We start from the raw sequence: 6245 nt of genomic DNA on the forward strand, positions 1-6245 counted from the left end.
CCTTGTTCTCGCCCTTGCCCATGCGCCCATCGCACACAGCCCACGACACAAGGCAGGGCTGCTGCCTTGTGCTCGTGCACCATGCCCTTGCTCGCTGCATTCGTACCGCATGGGCGACGAGCTCCCTTGCTCGTCGTCGCATGCCCGCACTATACAACACCCCTTAAGGGTAACACGTAGCGTCCATTGCTTTTTGCGTGCAAGTTATATGAGCGAATCGCATAAAAATTAAAAATTTTATTTTCAAAATTAATGACAAATTAATAAATCATATTAATTTCATAATTTTAGGGCGAAAAATCGAAAATTTATTAATTTATTGATTTCCGATTAACATGGATTCAAGTCTAGGTCATAAAAATTTAAAATTTAACATAAATTTACAATTTTTATGGTGGTTTTTAATCATAGGTATCTAATTAAATTAATAATTAATTATGAAAATCAAATCAATTCTAAATTATTCGAATTTCAACAAATTAATCGTAATTACAAATTAGATTGCATAATTAACAAGGTTAGGCATCCAAACTTGTTAAACATGTACAGTAGGTCAATCAAAAATTCAAGATTTATCAACAAAAATCGCAAATATTTAATTTAACATCTTAAATTTACGAAATTTTGCGTTCGAAAAACTAAAACCTCCGAAAAGTCATAGTTAGGCTTCGAATTTGAGAATTCTGGGTTCGGCCGAAAAATAATAATTTTGTCAAAATTTTAGAATGCCTTTTACATGCGGAATTGACACAAAAATCACTCGATTTGGATGAGTAACGAAGAAACTGCCGAAAAACTGCGTACGTATAATTAAATAAACGCAATTTGCAATTAATTAACAATTACGAAAATTAATCACCCCTTTAAATTCTTGCAAATTTGTAATATTTAACCATGTTTATGCAATTTAGATTATGAAAATAATAAGAGGCTCGTGATACCACTGTTAGGTTATGATACATATGACAATTCATAAATCATGCGGAAAACCATAAAGCCAGGAAAGCATATTATTTACACATAATCATTTAGCATAGAATAGATGCATACATGTTGTAGCGTGCCTTCCCTAGCTGCGCCCGAACCGAACAAGAACAAGTCTTTAGGACTCCAAATGTCGTCCCTCCGTAGATAGTCCACAGTACGTCCGGATCCGCCTCAAGTTAGACCAACTAGAATCGCCCTTAAGGTGCTTAGGAATTTCGGCTATGTGTTTGCAAGTGTATGGCTGATTTTTCTTTCAAAAACTTACCCTTTGAATACTTCAATCGTGCCCATAAATTGTGACCCTAGGCACCTATTTATAGGAGTATGGAAAAGGAATTGTAATCCTACTAGGATGTGGATTTGAAGAGCGAGGTTAAAAATCGCTCCGAGATTACAACTCGAATCGACGTTACAATCCGAGCCGAAGTAAAGAAATCGCTCCGAGATTACAACTCGAACCGATGTTACAATCCGAGCCGATTTTAGAAGCACGTTCTTAAACAGATCTCCGGATTTGAAGAGCGAGGTGAAAAATCGCTCCGAGATTACAACTCGAATCGATGTTACAGTCCGAGCTGAAGGTAAAATCCGAAGGTAAAAATCCGAAGGACAAAACCGAGCCGAAGGTAAAAATCCGAAGGACAAAACCGAGCCGAAGGTAAAAATCCGAAGGATAAAACCGAGCCGAAGGTAAAAATCCGAAGGATAAAACCGAGCCGAAGGTAAAAATCCGAAGGATAAAACCGAGCCGAAGGTAAAAATCCGAAGGATAAAACCGAGCCGAAGGTAAAAATCCGAAGGACAAAACCGAGCCGAAGGTAAAAATCCGAAGGATAAAACCGAGCCGAAGGTAAAAATCCGAAGGATAAAACCGAGCCGAAGGTAAAAAACCGAAGGATAAAACCGAGCCGAAGGTAAAAATCCGAAGGACAAAACCGAGCCGAAGGTAAAAATCCGAAGGACAAAACCGAGCCGAAGGTAAAAATCCGAAGGACAAAACCGAGCCGAAGGTAAAAATCCGAAGGACAAAAATCCGAAGGTAAAACCCGAGCCGAGATTACAACTCGAACCGATGTTACAATCCGAGCCGAGGTTAAAATTCTGAGCTGAAATCGACTTTCACTTGGAAGTGATCAAAATCAAAACCCAACCCATTTTTCAAATAGAATTGGGTCTGGGGGGCATTTGTTGGGGTGTTAAAATGGGCCCACCATTTTAACCTAAAAGCCAATAAAATCCACTCAAGCCCAATATCCCTTACAAGGCCTCAAAGGCCCAACAAAGGCACTATATATACCCCTCAAAGGGCAAGGTAAAGTGGCCATTCTCTAACCCTAGAGAAGCCACCCTACTCTCTCTCCCCTAAACACCTCATTTTATACATCAATTGTACTGACTTGAGCGTCGGAGGCTCCGCCTCGGGGACCCCCCCTTGGCCCGGAGTTCATCTTGCAGGCACCGTACGTGATCGGAACTCAAGACATCAAGGACGCTCCTTCCATCGTTTCAACCCCGGAACATATGTTTTTAATAATTAACATCTTATAAAGTTCACTTTTTCACACTTACCATCTTATCTACTTTTATTTCAAAGTCACCAGCTTATATTTACATAAACTTTCAAATTTCAACAAGTTAACGAAAATTGTTAAATTTTCCGTTTATAAGACTCATTTTTATGTTTTCCTTTCGTTTCCCCTCCTTTATTCCACTACTTCCTCTTCTTTATAATAGACATTCTTCCTCCTTCTTTACCTACACCCAAAATCAAATTGTAAAATTAAATGGTTGAAAATACTATAGTCTATTTAAAAATGATGTTATACAAATGTTAACATTTTAACAACTAAAATAAAGTAAGAACATCATAGTATCCCAAAATGAACATAATATTTACTTCTGAATTTTAACATTTTGACAAATCTCTAAATATTATAAGGTTGTAACTGAATATCATGTACATAAAATTATTTGTAGGGAAGATGACAATATTATACGCAGTGCACAACCAAATAAATATTTTATTGTCTGAAAGTGAACATTTTATTCTTTAAAATGAAAATTTTTTAAGTTACAAAAGTTAATCAACGAGGACATATTTAATATAAATAATTATGAATTCATAATCTCAAAATAAACTTCATAACTTTTCAAAATTACCATAATGATATATTAACTGCCTCTAAAAGAATTAAGATCAAAAAAATTCTAGATCTGAAACTTTTGAAGAAATTTGTTAAGAAAAAAGAAATTGGAGATTCTCAATCAGATTTTTTTTAAAATATAATACGTATTAGCAAAATGAAATTTTAGACGAATGTCAATATTATACACAACAAAAATGAACGTTTTCTTCTCATAAAATGAATATTTTATTTTCGAAAATGAACATTATTATATTCCAACATTTAGGTTGCGTTCTATTCACCTGATTTCCACTTATTTTTCCTGAACTTATTGTTAGGTTATGATACATATGACAATTCATAAATCATGCGGAAAAACCATAAAGCCAGGAAAGCATATTATTTACACATAATCATTTAGCATAGAATAGATGCATACATGTTGTAGCGTGCCTTCCCTAGCTGCGCCCGAACCGAACAAGAACAAGTCTTTAGGACTCCAAATGTCGTCCCTCCGTAGATAGTCCACAGTACGTCCGGATCCGCCTCAAGTTAGACCAACTAGAATCGCCCTTAAGGTGCTTAGGAATTTCGGCTATGTGTTTGCAAGTGTATGGCTGATTTTTCTTTCAAAAACTTACCCTTTGAATACTTCAATCGTGCCCATAAATTGTGACCCTAGGCACCTATTTATAGGAGTATGGAAAAGGAATTGTAATCCTACTAGGATGTGGATTTGCTAGTTAGAACTTTATTAGGACTCTAAATAACAATACAAATCTAATAGGATTAGGATTTTAATCTTTGCACAAATCCTAATAGGATTAGGATTTCCCGCACAAGCATTGCACAAGTCGTGCACCCGCGCAAGCCTTGCGGCCCACGACAGGCGCACAGCCCACGCTGTTGCGCTGCGCGCGCGCGCCCTTGGCTGGGCCTGGCCTTGCGCTGGGCCTGGTCGAGGCGTGCGTTGGTGCGTGCGGCTCGCTGGGCGATGGCCTGGCTTCGTGCTGGGCCTTCGTCTAGCGGGCCTCGTCCGATGCTAATTCGTACGATACGCTTCCGATTAAATTCCCGATGCCGGAATTCATTTCCGATACGAACAATATTTAATATTTCCGATTCCGGAATTAATTTCCGTTTCGAACAAATATTTAATATTTCCGTTTCCGGAATTATTTTCCGATTCCGATAATATTTCCGATTCTGACAATATTTCCGTTTCCGGCAATATTTCCGATTCCGGCAATATTTCCATTTCCGATAATATTTTCCGATACGTACCATGTTTCCGTTTCCGGCAACATCTACGACTTGGATAATATTTATATTTCCGATACGATCCATATTTCCGTTTCCGGCAATATCATCGTTTCCGGAGTATTCATTTCTTGCTTGTGACGATCTCAGCTCCCACTGAAACCAAGATCCGTCGATTCCGAATATCCATATATATAGTATTTAATGTCATCAAATACTTGATCCGTTTACGTACTATTTGTGTGACCCTACGGGTTCAGTCAAGAGTAAGCTGTGGATTAATATCATTAATTCCACTTGAACTGAAGCGGCCTCTAGCTAGGCATTCAGCTCACTTGATCTCACTGAATTATTAACTTGTTAATTAATACTGAACCGCATTTATTAGACTTAACATAGAATGCATACTTGGACCAAGGGCATTATTTCCTTCTCTTATCTTATCTGAACTTATCTTATCTGAACTTATTAGAACTTATCAAAACTTAATTTAGTTATAAATTGTACTTGGCCAACCCTTATTTTTCCTGAACTTATCTTATCTGAACTTATCTGAACTTATCTGAACTTAACTGAACTTATCTGAACTTATCTGAACTTATTTTTCCTGAAATAAGGGGAAATAAGGTGAACAGAACAGGGCATTAATCAAACAAGCATATAATATGTTCAATCTTCATAATAAACAGATACGAACATTAGGAAATCCTACGAAATGAGCATTAGAATGTATTAATATAAACTTCAAAAAAAATCTAGATCTAAACAAAATTAAACTTTAAGATTTAAAATTCTCGAAATTTGACAAGAAAAATGGAGATGTAAACCCGAATTTTTTTGAAACACTTAAAAAGTTAACAAAATATGAATAAAATTGTTTCACTCACCTTTTACTTTCACATTTTTTTCATCCAAAATCTTGCTCAAGTTGATTTTTATCTCAAGGTTCGTTTTTTCCAATTTTGATTCATATTTCGACGAATGTTAGTGTTTTGTGTGTGGTTGTGGCGACAAAATGGATGAAACAAAGGCTTATTACGTTTAATGGAGATTTTTTGAGAGAAAAATTAAATGTGGAGAGAGAAACTTTCTGGTTTTTTAGGAGATATGGATTTTAGAGAGGAATTTTCTGAAGAGAGAAAGTAGGGTTTTGAAATAAATATTTTTATTTAATTTCAATTTTAAACCCTATATATAAGCCATTACTGATACTTGAACAAATTATTGTGACACGTAACTAAAAAAGTAATGGGTCAAAAACCCACTGAACCCGTTTTTGACCTAGACGATTAAAAATCATTGTATTTATAGTAATAAATTAGATTTTGATGAACTTTAAACAAAATAAACATGTTGTTACTGTTTTTTTTTTCCTAATAGGTTTTTGATTTGACTTTTACCCCATTTTATGATTGAATTTGACGAAATATAAACTTGTGTATGAAAATTTGTTAATTTGTGTGATTCTTTTTGTTTATTTATTACCCAAATTTATGAAATATAACATGTGTTCGAAACCTCTAAACCTATTGGATCGACCTGGACCGAAAGTTTTGGGTCTTGAACAAACATTTGTAAACCCGAACCTAAAAGTATTCGACTCGAATTAACCCAAACCCGAAAGTAAATTTTTTGAACTCGACCCGTTTGACAAGTCTAGTTAAAACTATTCATTGGGTCAAGATGGTTAATTCCAACATAAAAGGCCTAAAAGCACATTCAAACTTCTAAATATCCCTTGGCTCTATAAATAGAGTATTCCACTTCATTCTCCAAAGAGCCTAGAAGATTAAACTTGAACTAGATCAAGCCCAAAGGTCCTTATTCAAGAAGATCAAATTGGTTCATGAGCATCAGACCCTTGTTGTAGAA

This window comes from Spinacia oleracea, chromosome 4, assembly GCF_020520425.1.
Source record: "Spinacia oleracea cultivar Varoflay chromosome 4, BTI_SOV_V1, whole genome shotgun sequence".
NCBI classification, from domain to species: domain Eukaryota; kingdom Viridiplantae; phylum Streptophyta; class Magnoliopsida; order Caryophyllales; family Amaranthaceae; genus Spinacia; species Spinacia oleracea.